Source organism: Pseudophryne corroboree, chromosome 2 (genome assembly GCF_028390025.1).
Source record: "Pseudophryne corroboree isolate aPseCor3 chromosome 2, aPseCor3.hap2, whole genome shotgun sequence".
Taxonomy (NCBI): domain Eukaryota; kingdom Metazoa; phylum Chordata; class Amphibia; order Anura; family Myobatrachidae; genus Pseudophryne; species Pseudophryne corroboree.
Window position 1 is genome coordinate 419,714,455 of NC_086445.1, and position 12,288 is coordinate 419,726,742.

Sequence of the window (12,288 nt, forward strand, 5' to 3'; positions counted from 1 at the left end):
GATGGTTAATATTGCCACTCGTGTATGGGAGATGGCTGCCAGATCAATCACCGCAATCCCCTGGATCCTGTACCTGTGTGTATGGGGATATGGCAGCAGTATATGGCTGATATTACTGCTACTGTGTGGGAGATAGCTGCCAGTTTCGACACTGCGATCCCCGGGTTCCCATGCCTCTGTGAGCGTGCGGCCACCGTTCCGGAAGAGGTGCACCCGCACTGACGTCACCAGATTATGTCCAACTTGATGTACGTTTCACCAATAGGCTTGTTCACGATCCTCTCACTGCAGGCTCTAGCAGTCTGTATATAACAATAGAGTTGTCCAATAAGAGTTAGACCTTTCTTGTGGGTTGTGCTTGGAATTTGTTATATCAAGAGAGCCTGATTCCGCCATCTTGAGATATGGTGAACATGTTATTGGGAAAAGTATGTCTGTGAATGATGTGTACAGTAGGTGAGTGATGTGTGTGATATAAATGATGCACTACAAACTTGAATACTGTGTGTTTGGTGATAAAAACTGTGTGATATTTCACTGCAAATACATGTACGCTAGTGTAGCTGTGAAAAAAAGGGGGGAAGTTAATTGATTGAAAGTGGAGACTATGTAGCGAGCATTAGAAAAGCCTGGGTGATAAATTGTGTTGGATTAGTTGGTTTACTATGAAGAATATGAGCCTACTAGTGAATTGTGCTAAGTGGAATGTTGATGGATGAATGCTTTGTGTGAGTATGTTACTGTGAAAAATAAAATAAAAGAAGAAATACGCTACAGTTGTATTATGTAAATGGATATCTGAAAAGGATTTTATGGAAAGTGTAAATTGGCTACTACAGTAATTGGTTGTTGTTTCTAAAGAAACATATATAGGGTGAAGTCTAACTATTATTTTAGGAAGATGCTGAAATTTATGTTTTCATTAAAGGGGGGTACTCACGGGAGAGATGTGTGCTGAGCGATCTTAACACAGACCGCTCAGCACACATCTCTCACCCCGCTCAGCACAGCGCGATGTGCTGAGCGAGGGGGAAAGCCGACGGGGGGCCGCTCACTTCACACAACGGTGAAGTGAGCGACCCGCTAGATTGAGCCTGCATGCAGGCTCAATCTAGCATCGGCGATAGCGATGCGCGGGGCCGCGCATCGCTATCGCTGGAGGGCATACACACGGCAGATCCGTGCTTAAAATCTAAGCAATCTAGCAAGATTGCTTAGATTTTAAGCACGGATCTCTCCGTGTGTACCCCCCTTAAGACCCTTGGGTATCAAAGTATCTAATCTAAAGATCCTTTCAGATTCTTACCTCTGAAGTTCAGCCATTAAATCTCCACCTCGCAGGCCCATCTTGATATGTTCTTAGCCAAAGATTTTTAACTCTTCACTATTTCCTTTGTGTTAGTGAAGAAAATGTTTAGCTACTGTGGTCAGAGATATAAACCTGGCGGTATCTGTATGTGCATTCCGAACTGTCCCAATATGCTCTAAAGCTCTAAATTTAAACATCCAGGAGGTCATGCCAACATATTGCAAATTGCAAGGACACGTGATACAATATATCACATTCTCCGTCTTGCAGTTGAAGTAATCCTTAATGTGTATGATTTGATCATATTTGTCTGTTATGCTGATGGTGTTGATGATATGTGAGCATGCCCTGCAGTTTCCACAGGGATAACTGCCCTGGAGTGAAGATTTGGGCTTTGATGGATGTGAAAAATTACTTCTCATCAGTTTGTCTCTGATATTTGGTGCTCATCGCCAGCTCATGTTGATATTGTCTCCAATCTACTTGGCTAGATCCAGAGCCGGCCTTAGGTATAGGCAAACTAGGCAATTGCCTATAGCATTTGGGATGCTTAGGGGCACCAGCAGCTTCTGCTGATTAAAATGATATGTGGCATGCCTATATTCTGTGTGTGACTCCGGCTGTATCTGCATACGAAATACTACGTTGCAGTGTATTCCTGGAAATCACTGTAATGTAGCATTTTGTATGCAGATACAGCCGCAGTCGAACACAGAATATAGGCATGCTGCATATCATTTTAATCAACAGAAGCTGCTTGTGCCCCCTAGCCACACAGTAATTCAAATAAGTAGCATTTTCATAAACAAAGGTGCCCGACGTTAGCAGAGCTGCCAGCTGACTTATGCCAGGCGTCTCCTGCAGAACTAGTGGTGGTGTTAGGGGGCACCAGCTAAAATCTTGCCTGATATATTCATCTAATTTGTCTTGAGAACCATCCCAAATTAGGAAGATATCATCGATGAAACGCATCCATAGCATCTCCTAATAAGCATATACTAATCAACCTGCAATGTAGAAATCTAATGTAGAAACTCCTAAAAATGCAGATTATGAAATCCCATCAGAGCCCCTGCGGGCCCAAGATGGCACTAGGACTATATGTACAGTTAAGCTTTCTTAATAGGTCAGGAACAAATACATCAGTGAGAGAGACAAATATCAAAACAAAAACTAGAGAATGCTTGGGATAGAAACAAAACTGATATGCTTAAAGCGTCAAATGCAAGGTGTGTTCAGGAACAAATTCGAAATACTTTGGATCAACTCAGGTCCAGTTATGTGACCTATAGATTGGAGTCAGAGAAAGTTTACACATTTTTAACCATAGCAAATGTGGAAGAAACTTGGAGGAATGTGACATACAGAGAGACATTGATCATTGATGTGACAGTCTCATAAGTAATGCAGTCACAGAGGCTGAAACTAGATTAGGCCGCTTGAGGGAAGTTCAGTCCCAATGCTCTAGTTCATCCAGCCATTATTATAAAAAATCATGATCACTGCATTCCGACATATCCACAATGAGTGCCACCACCATAAAAGCACGTGCAGACGCTCATGCTTCAAAAGCACGAGCCGCTTATGGAAAAATGGAGATCAGATAAAAATGAGAAAAAGTGAACCTGGAAGCCAGCTTAGATGCACTGCGTCAAGAGAAAGAAGCAGCTGTGGCTGTGGCACTGGCTGAGGCCCTTGAAGCAACCATAGAACGAGGTAGCGAAGAGGATCGAAGTAACCAAATTATCTCAGAAAACCCTGATAAATGCACCAGAGAATATGTGCTAAGCTTTATCAGTAAGCACAGCAGCTTACCATGCTCTAACAATGAGCAAACAGTTGTAAATGCTTAACTTTAAATACACAATCTGACAGGTACATTAAAAATCTCTACAGTGATTTACAAACCTTCTCACATGCAAATTCATCTCATCGGGATCACCTACGAAGTATAAATCAGCCGAAGGATATGCCATTTTGCTTTCAAGAACAAAAACCTTCTTACAGACTACAAATGCCTGATCAACACACTTGCCCCACACTTGCCCCACACATCAGACAAAATAAGCAGAGTGATACATTGAATCACAACATCCTAAATACACCTCATCATACACAGGCTGTAAAATAAGAGATGACAGACTTTGCTAATTTCATGGTTCGCTGTGAGCTAGAAAATATTGGACTTACAAAGTTTGATGACCGTCCAGAGAACTACAGATCATGGAGGTCCAGCTTTAAGAACTCAATCAATGACCTGAATATCACCACAAGTGAAGAACTTGATCTTTTAGCAAATGTTTGGGGAGCAACTCTTCAGTCAATGTGAATAATCCCTCAGTAGGACTCAATTAGTGTGGTAGAGACTTGAAGAGTGTTTTGGTAACCCAGCTGTAATTGTAAAAGCCCTTCTTAACAAAGTTAGAAACTTTCCCAAAATTTTGAACACAAGTAATCAGAAATTATGAGAACTTGGAGATCTGTTGCTAGAATTAGAGTCAGCTAAAACTGATCCATTTTTATTAGAACTCAGCTATTAGATTATTAGATACTGGTCAAGAAATGAAACCCATTTTTGAGAAACTTCCATATAGCAAGCAAGAAAAATGGACTTTCCAAGGCTTAAGGTACAAGGAAGAAAATAAAGTGGCTTTTCCTCTCTTCTCTTTCTTTTCAAAGTTTATTCAGAGTTAATTAAAAACAAGAACTACAGCCAGTCCAGGTTATCCAAAAGGTCAAAGAAATGAGAAAAAAAGGTACAATAACTCCAGAATACCTATTTCAGTACACAAGACAGAGGTGAACACGACTACGACTTCTCCTTTCCCAACGAGTAAAAAAGTAAAGGATCCAGATAGACAATGCCCTCTACACAAGAAACCACACCCTCTTAAGAAATAATTGCATTTTCAGAGAAAAACCTTTTAGAAGAGAGGAAAAACTTTGGAATCTGTTTCTGATGCTGTTTTTCTACAAATCACCTCTCTAGAGACTGTGACTCTCTAATTAAATGTTTGGAGTGTAACAGTGAGAAACATGTAACTGTTTTACAACCAGACACCTTTAAGCCAAATTCCGCCAACACCTTCACTCCTGTGTCAAACAGTGAGGAGAAAGACGGTGAAAAAACTTTACTCACATCTACTTGAACTGAGGTATAAAAAGAAGATGACAGTAGTTGATCTGCTCAAAAATATAGGCAAAACAGTAGGTAGTAGCTCCAGGCTAGTCAAAAATATGCCTGTTCAAGGTGTATCTCAAAGGATATTCAGAAACAGAGTATATGCCATTTTGGATGATCAAGGTAACAGAATCAGTGTTCTTTGATCTATTTAACATAGAGGAGAACCCTACTCCAAACACACTTAACACATGTGCCAGGATGAAAGTTACATTAGAAAGAAGAGCAATTGGATACATAATAGAGACTGTGGATGGAAGCCGAAAACTTCCTCTTCCTACTTATAGAGAGTGATCAATTGCCAAACAACAGGAGTAAAATCCCTACATCTGACATTGCACGTCATCACTCTCACTTAAAAGCTATTGCTAATCACATCTCACCATTGGATGATGCCACACAATTTCTTATTCTGCTTAGTAAAGACATACTGAGGGTACACACAGTTTGTCAACAATGCAACGGCCCTCACAATATAGTTGTGTTGTGCCACTACAATTTTGTTCAACTAGATGTCATCTTTCCAACAATAAGAAATAAGTTCTTGTGAGATTCAGCTCACTGAGGTGTAACTTGAAAAATAATTCAGAACTTAAAAGGCATTTTTTAGCCTTTATGAAAAAGGGCCTTGGCGAATAAGCTCCTCCACTCGAAAAGAGCGAAGAATGTTAGTATCTTCCAGTCATTGAAAGGGAATTTCATGTGGATGATAGACTTAAATCCCTACTGAAGATGAAACTATACATCTACTCAAAAGATCTCAAACACACAAAATAGTTTCAAACAGTACCCAAGTTATAAAGGCGTTCAACTCGGAAGATTATGCAAAGGATTTAAAGAACTTAGATCTATAGTAGGTGTTGATACTCCTCCAATTCAGTGCGATCTAAAAATAAGTTGGGATATATAGACAGACACCTTTACATTATAAGTGTCAGTGGAAGAAAAACCATGCACCCAAAGAGGTATCCTGTCAACAGTCTCTATGCCCACTTGGGTTTGTAGCTCCAGTAACAATAAAAGGGAAATATTTGCTAAAGGAGCTTTCTGCAGATTCACAAGACTGGGATGCACCATTTACTTTACGAAGGAAACAAGAATGGGAGATGTGGACAGATTCCTTACATTCCCTAGAACAAATCCAAGTTCCACGTTGCTGAACCTCTGCATTACTTATTGCAGCGATACACAAGATTTGTATTTTCTTAGATCCTTCAACAAAGGCTATATCTGCATTTGCTTAAGGAACTTGCCAGGTTGGATTAATTCTAGGCAATGCTAAGTTGTGATAGACCCAATGATGGAATAAAGAACAGTTGAGGGTGGCATATCTGTGCGAGGTCATAAGCTCCAAATAAACTCTATCAAGCAAGAACGGTTGTTCTCTGCTGCATCTAACATATAACTTATGCTAAAGAGATTAGGTTCATAAAAAAACAAGAAGATATTCCAAAAGATAGTCCTCTCAGGACATTATACCCCAGACTTGATGAAAGGTACTTGTTGAGAGTTGGCAGCAGGGACGACACCACCATTAGGCAGCTTTAGGCAGCTGCCTATGGGCGCTGGCACTTGAAGGGCGGTAGTGAGTGAAAAAATTACTAAAATGAAAGCTGTGACAGGATGCGTGCACTTCCATCTCCTGCTTCACTCACTCCCTTCCCCCTTCCCCCTTCCCCTGACACAAGCTGCTGCTGGAGTCAGATGAGGAGACCATGATCGAGGGTGACATCTTCACCTGGGGTGAAAAGGGCTTCCCCAAACGCCAGCAAAACAGCCCACCCTTCCAGCACCCATGACCGGCGGTGGAGATGGGGAGTCCAACCCCAGTAGCCACTGGCCCATGCAGGAGTGCGTATTCAAGGGCAAAATACACCGGCTGTATTACTCTATAACTGGGACTAATTGTGAGGTCCCAGCATTTTTGCACCAAAAAACCTCTGTTAGTGAGACAAAAAAACCTCTGTTAGTGAGTGCATTTTTGCACCAAAAAACCTCTGTTAGTGCATATTCAAGGGCAAAATACACTGGCTGTATTACTCTATAACTGGGACTAATGGTGAGGTCCCAGCATTTTTGCACCAAAAAACCTCTGTTAGTGCAGCCTGGATAAGGCACCCATCACACCTGAGACAGCTGAAGCAGTTTGCTAAGAAAGAGCATGCCAAACTACCTGTCGACAGGTAGAGAAGTCTCATTGATAGCAGGGCTGGTTCTAGAACTTGTGGCGCCCAGGGAGAAAGTTTTCTTTGCCCCCCCAATAGGCAGAACAGGGTTAGTGCACGCCGAAGGCGCGCGTCAAAAACATGGTATGGCTACACAGGAAAGGGGCGTGGCCACAGAATAGAACCGATTTACATTACACCGCACAGCATTGTCGGTCAGTCACATTACACCACACAGTATTGTCCGTGAGTTACATTACACCACCAGGTGTGCCCACAGTAGTTGTGCCCCCAATAGATTTGCCCCAGTAGATGTGTCCCCAGTAGTTTTGGCCCCAGTAGTTTTGGCCCCAGTAGATGTGCCCCCTCTAGATATGTCCCCTGTAGTTATGCCCCCTAGTAGCGCCGCTTACACACACAAATAAAATAAAAAAAACACACAATCCTCACCAGCCCCGCTCCTGCTTCCCGGCCGCACTGCCCTCCATCTCTGGCTGCCCGCTCCTTGGATCTATGGGAGAGACATCATGATGTCTCTACCATAGCGGCACAAAGACACTAGAGGTCATTTAGGACCTATATCGTCTGCAGGGCCGGTTCAAGGGCGCAGAGCGCCCCGGGCAGGAAAGGGGCGTGGCCTAATACAGGGGGCGTGGTGAGTCACGTCCCCTGTACATTGAAAGCGCCGCTTGAATGCTGAGCGGTGCGCGATGACGTCATCGCGCACCGCACAGCAAAAGGTCCTCTCCACGAAGAGAAACTAGACGCTATGCTTCTAGTTCCCTTCGTGGAGAGGACCTTTGCTGTGCGGTGCGCGATGACGTCATCGCGCACCGCTCAGCAGTTACTCTCCACGAAGGGAAACTAGACGCATAGCGTCTAGTTCCCTTCACAGGAGGCGCCGAGGACGGGGACGGCAGCGGGCAGCGGAGGCGGACGGGGGACACAGCGGGCAGCAGTGGCGGATCTTGCCACGGTGCGGCGCCCTCCGGATGGCGCCAGCGCCCTCCGGAAGGCGGCGCCCCGGGCAAAAGTCCTGCTTGCCCGTGGCAAGAACCGCCACTGATCGTCTGACAGCGGTTCTGGCTGCAGCGGGCGCCCAAACAGCCCACAGCGCCTTCTGCAGCTTGGGACTGCGATATGCGGGAGGGCACACGCAGCGCCCCGGCACAGGCCTGGCTTGCCTGAGCCTAGAACCGCTCCTGATTGATAGCTACAGAAATCACTTGATTGCAAATCTAAAGATTGTGCAATAAAATATTGCATTGAATTTCTTGTCATTTTTGTCCATGCCATTTCCATTTGTTTATTTAATATATTCTGCTGAAACAAAAATCTAATGCAAAGTCTGATTTCTATTAAATATGGAATAAACAATGCTGGGTGCCAATTCCTTTTGTCACCTTCAAATTATTTCAGTGAAAAACATGGGTTTTCTTACTTCATGGAAGGGTGCAAACAAATTTGTCCCTGTCTGTATATGTCATCAGTTTTAATCTTTTTTATACAACTGTTCCAAGTAAATTATTTACATAAACTTTTGAAAGATATTAGTAATGCGTTTTGTATTTGAAGTGTATAATAAATTACATCTACTTGAATCATTAGATACTACTTAATTTGATTATTAGTTTTTACTACATAAATAAACATAATTAATATGTATATTTTGGAAATCACTCAACAATTAAGTATCATTTTAATAAGATTTATATGTACTGACAAAATCATTACCATTCTGGCAAAAAGATTTATTGTTGTTGGCAATAAACACAAAACTGTCAACAATAAAAAAAGCATAGTGATTATCTTATGACTCTTTCCATTTTTAGGCACCAAATGTTTTGCTAGCATTTATAGCAATGAACAGCAAAATTCACAATTGATAGAATTTTAATTATTGGAAAATATATTTGTAATTTTATTTTATTTCTAAATCATTACTGAGCAGGTGCAGGCTAGTAAAAATTTGCAGCTTTGGGGCTGCAGGCAACAAGTTCTGCATACACACGCATGACAGCTATAGCAAATTTTGCAGACTGGCTAGATATAATATATTATGCATACCTTAAGTCAGGGAGGGACAAATGCCCAGAAATCAGGGGGCATAGCTTAGCAGTTAGGGGGCGTGGTCTTAATTGGAATACTGCTCCCGAGATCCACGTACCCTGTTTTCATTATGCTGGGGCTTGCCCAGCATTCTAGGAACTGTCTAGCCCCCAGCATCTCCAGGAGCCAGCACAGCATGTGTGTATGAATTTTCAGCTGCTCTGTGGCAGAGCAGTGATGTCAGAGTGCCCTCCCCAACTTTCCATGCCCGACCACAGGACACCGCAGCCCGCGGGAGGGACAGTGGGACAGTCCTAGAAAAAAATAAACTTGACTGTTCCGCTGGAATTGGGACAATTGGGGGAGCAGGAGCATTTTGTAGAGAGGAGGAGGCCCATGTGCAGGCTCCATCGGGCCTCCTCCTCTCTAGCCGGCAGCACTGTATTTCTGGGCAGTGGCAACAGGGTCCCTAGTTCGAGGATAACTGGAAAAAGGCACCGTGGACATTATCCCAGTGATTTTCCTACTGCGCATGCCAGGGACAAATGCAGGATTTGCATGGAGGGGGTCCGTATCGTGTGGGTATATATATATATATATATATATATATATATAATGCGATGTGGGGACCGGCACTCTAACACACAAACACAATTGCCCCGGTGCCTCCTCAAGTGATCCAAGGATCATGTATATCCACAAAGAAGGAGTGGCACTCGTAGGACTTCAGTCAAACAACAAAGGACACAGCGGTCACTAGTTTGGTCTAATCGACGTTTCGATAATTTAATATCGTCTTCAGGATAAACAAAGTGCATACAAGACAACATTTATATACCTACTCACCACCCCTAAAGTATCCACGCCATCGCTGCGGGCGCCGGGTCCTCGGACGACAGTGAGATCCCGTCGCGCACTTCCTGTGCGCCCGGACGCTCGTGCGGTTGCCTGGAGACCAAAAACAACATGTGATATAAACAAATAACAAATGGCATCGGGTAATGCAGGATCGCGTGTATCTAGCATAGATACACGTACAGGGACCACATATTAATAGTTATACATGTAAATGCTGAAAACACATCATATGTACAAAATCGCAATATTAAATGAGTACCTGCTGGAGACACATACTGTGTACAAAATTGTAAACTAGCACAGATTGGGCTAAATGCGTCAAAAGAACATAAATATTACACAAACCAGAAACAATGGTAACTCATGGTGCTGCAGAAAAACAGGCAAATGCTTTCTTAGTAAGTAGTAGTTAAAGGAAAGATGTGTTACTGATCATCCACATAGGGATTCATGAGTCCAGAAACATCATGGAGCTAGATGGGACGCCTTGACTCTAATAATGGCAGGAAGATTGTGAAAAAAAATGGAAAAATTTTTTCTGGGAGAGTACATGTAAACTCACAGAAAATAAATCACAAAAAGCACTATATACTTCACAAAAAGCAATTCAGGGGAAGATTCTCATTGAGCCCTTTAGGTGCAATAGTATTCAGGCGGTATATCCACCTGGCTTCTCTCTGAAGTAGGGCCTTGCCCCTATCACCCCCCCTAAGGCGTTTGGCTTCAGTATCAATGATTTTGTAACGCAGTGTGGTAAGACCATGTCCTAATAATTTGAAGTGTCGGGCAACAGGTTGATTTGATCCACTGCTAGCCCCTTCTAGTGCATGTCTGATGGCCGACCTGTGAAGAGCCATGCGCTCTTTAAACATCCTAGTGGTCTTCCCCACATATAGGAGACCACAGGGGAATATGGTGATTCCTTCGCCCATCCACATTCGGGGGAACGGATCGCCATACGCCATGTACTGACATGTACCAGTACCTATGTGGTGTACATTATTAGATGCCCCTGTGGTCTCCTATATGTGGGGAAGACCACTAGGATGTTTAAAGAGCGCATGGCTCTTCACAGGTCGGCCATCAGACATGCACTAGAAGGGGCTAGCAGTGGATCAAATCAACCTGTTGCCCGACACTTCAAATTATTAGGACATGGTCTTACCACACTGCGTTACAAAATCATTGATACTGAACCCAAACGCCTTAGGGGGGGTGATAGGGGCAAGGCCCTACTTCAGAGAGAAGCCAGGTGGATATACCGCCTGAATACTATTGCACCTAAAGGGCTCAATGAGAATCTTCCCCTGAATTGCTTTTTGTGAAGTATATAGTGCTTTTTGTGATTTATTTTCTGTGAGTTTACATGTACTCTCCCAGAATTTTTTTTTCCATTTTTTTTCACAATCTTCCTGCCATTATTAGAGTCAAGGCGTCCCATCTAGCTCCATGATGTTTCTAGACTCATGAATCCCTATGTGGATGATCAGTAACACATCTTTCCTTTTACTACTACTTACTAAGAAAGCATTTGCCTGTTTTTCTGCAGCACCATGAGTTACCATTGTTTCTGGTTTGTGTAATATTTATGTTCTTTTGACGCATTTAGCCCAATCTGTGCTAGTTTACAATTTTGTACACAGTATGTGTCTCCAGCAGGTACTCATTTAATATTGCGATTTTGTACATATGATGTGTTTTCAGCATTTACATGTATAACTATTAATATGTGGTCCCTGTACGTGTATCTATGCTAGATACACGCGATCCTGCATTACCCGATGCCATTTGTTATTTGTTTATATCACATGTTGTTTTTGGTCTCCAGGCAACCGCACGAGCGTCCGGGCGCACAGGAAGTGCGCGACGGGATCTCACTGTCGTCCGAGGACCCGGCGCCCGCAGCGATGGCGTGGATACTTTAGGGGTGGTGAGTAGGTATATAAATGTTGTCTTGTATGCACTTTGTTTATCCTGAAGACGATATTAAATTATCGAAACGTCGATTAGACCAAACTAGTGACCGCTGTGTCCTTTGTTGTTTGACTGAAGTCCTACGAGTGCCACTCCTTCTTTGTGGATATATATATATATATATATACACACATATATATATATATATATATATATATATATACATACATACAGGTTGAGTATCCCATATCCAAATATTCCGAAATACGGAATATTCCGAAATACAGACTTTTTTGAGTGAGAGTGAAATAATGAAACCTTTGTTTTTTGATGGCTCAATGTACACAAGCTTTGTTTAATACACAAAGTTATTAAAAATATTGTATTAAATGACCTTCAGGCTGTGTGTATAAGGTGTATATGAAACATAAATGAATTGTGTGAATGTACACACACTTTGTTTAATACACAAAGTTTTAAAAAATATTGGCTAAAATGACCTTCAGGCTGTGTGTATAAGGAGTATATGTAACATAAATGCATTCTGTGCTTAGATTTAGGTCCCATCACCATGATATCTCATTATGGTATGCAATTATTCCAAAATACGGAAAAATCCGATATCCAAAATACCTCTGGTCCCAAGCATTTTGGATAAGGGATACTCAACCTGTATGTATATATATATATATATATATATATATATATAATGTAAAAATGAAAATTTGTCCTTCTGTCTTTCTATACAAATCCACAGTTTACAAGCGAAGATCGTGAAATTTTACATGTGAGCGTATTAAAACACGGCGGAG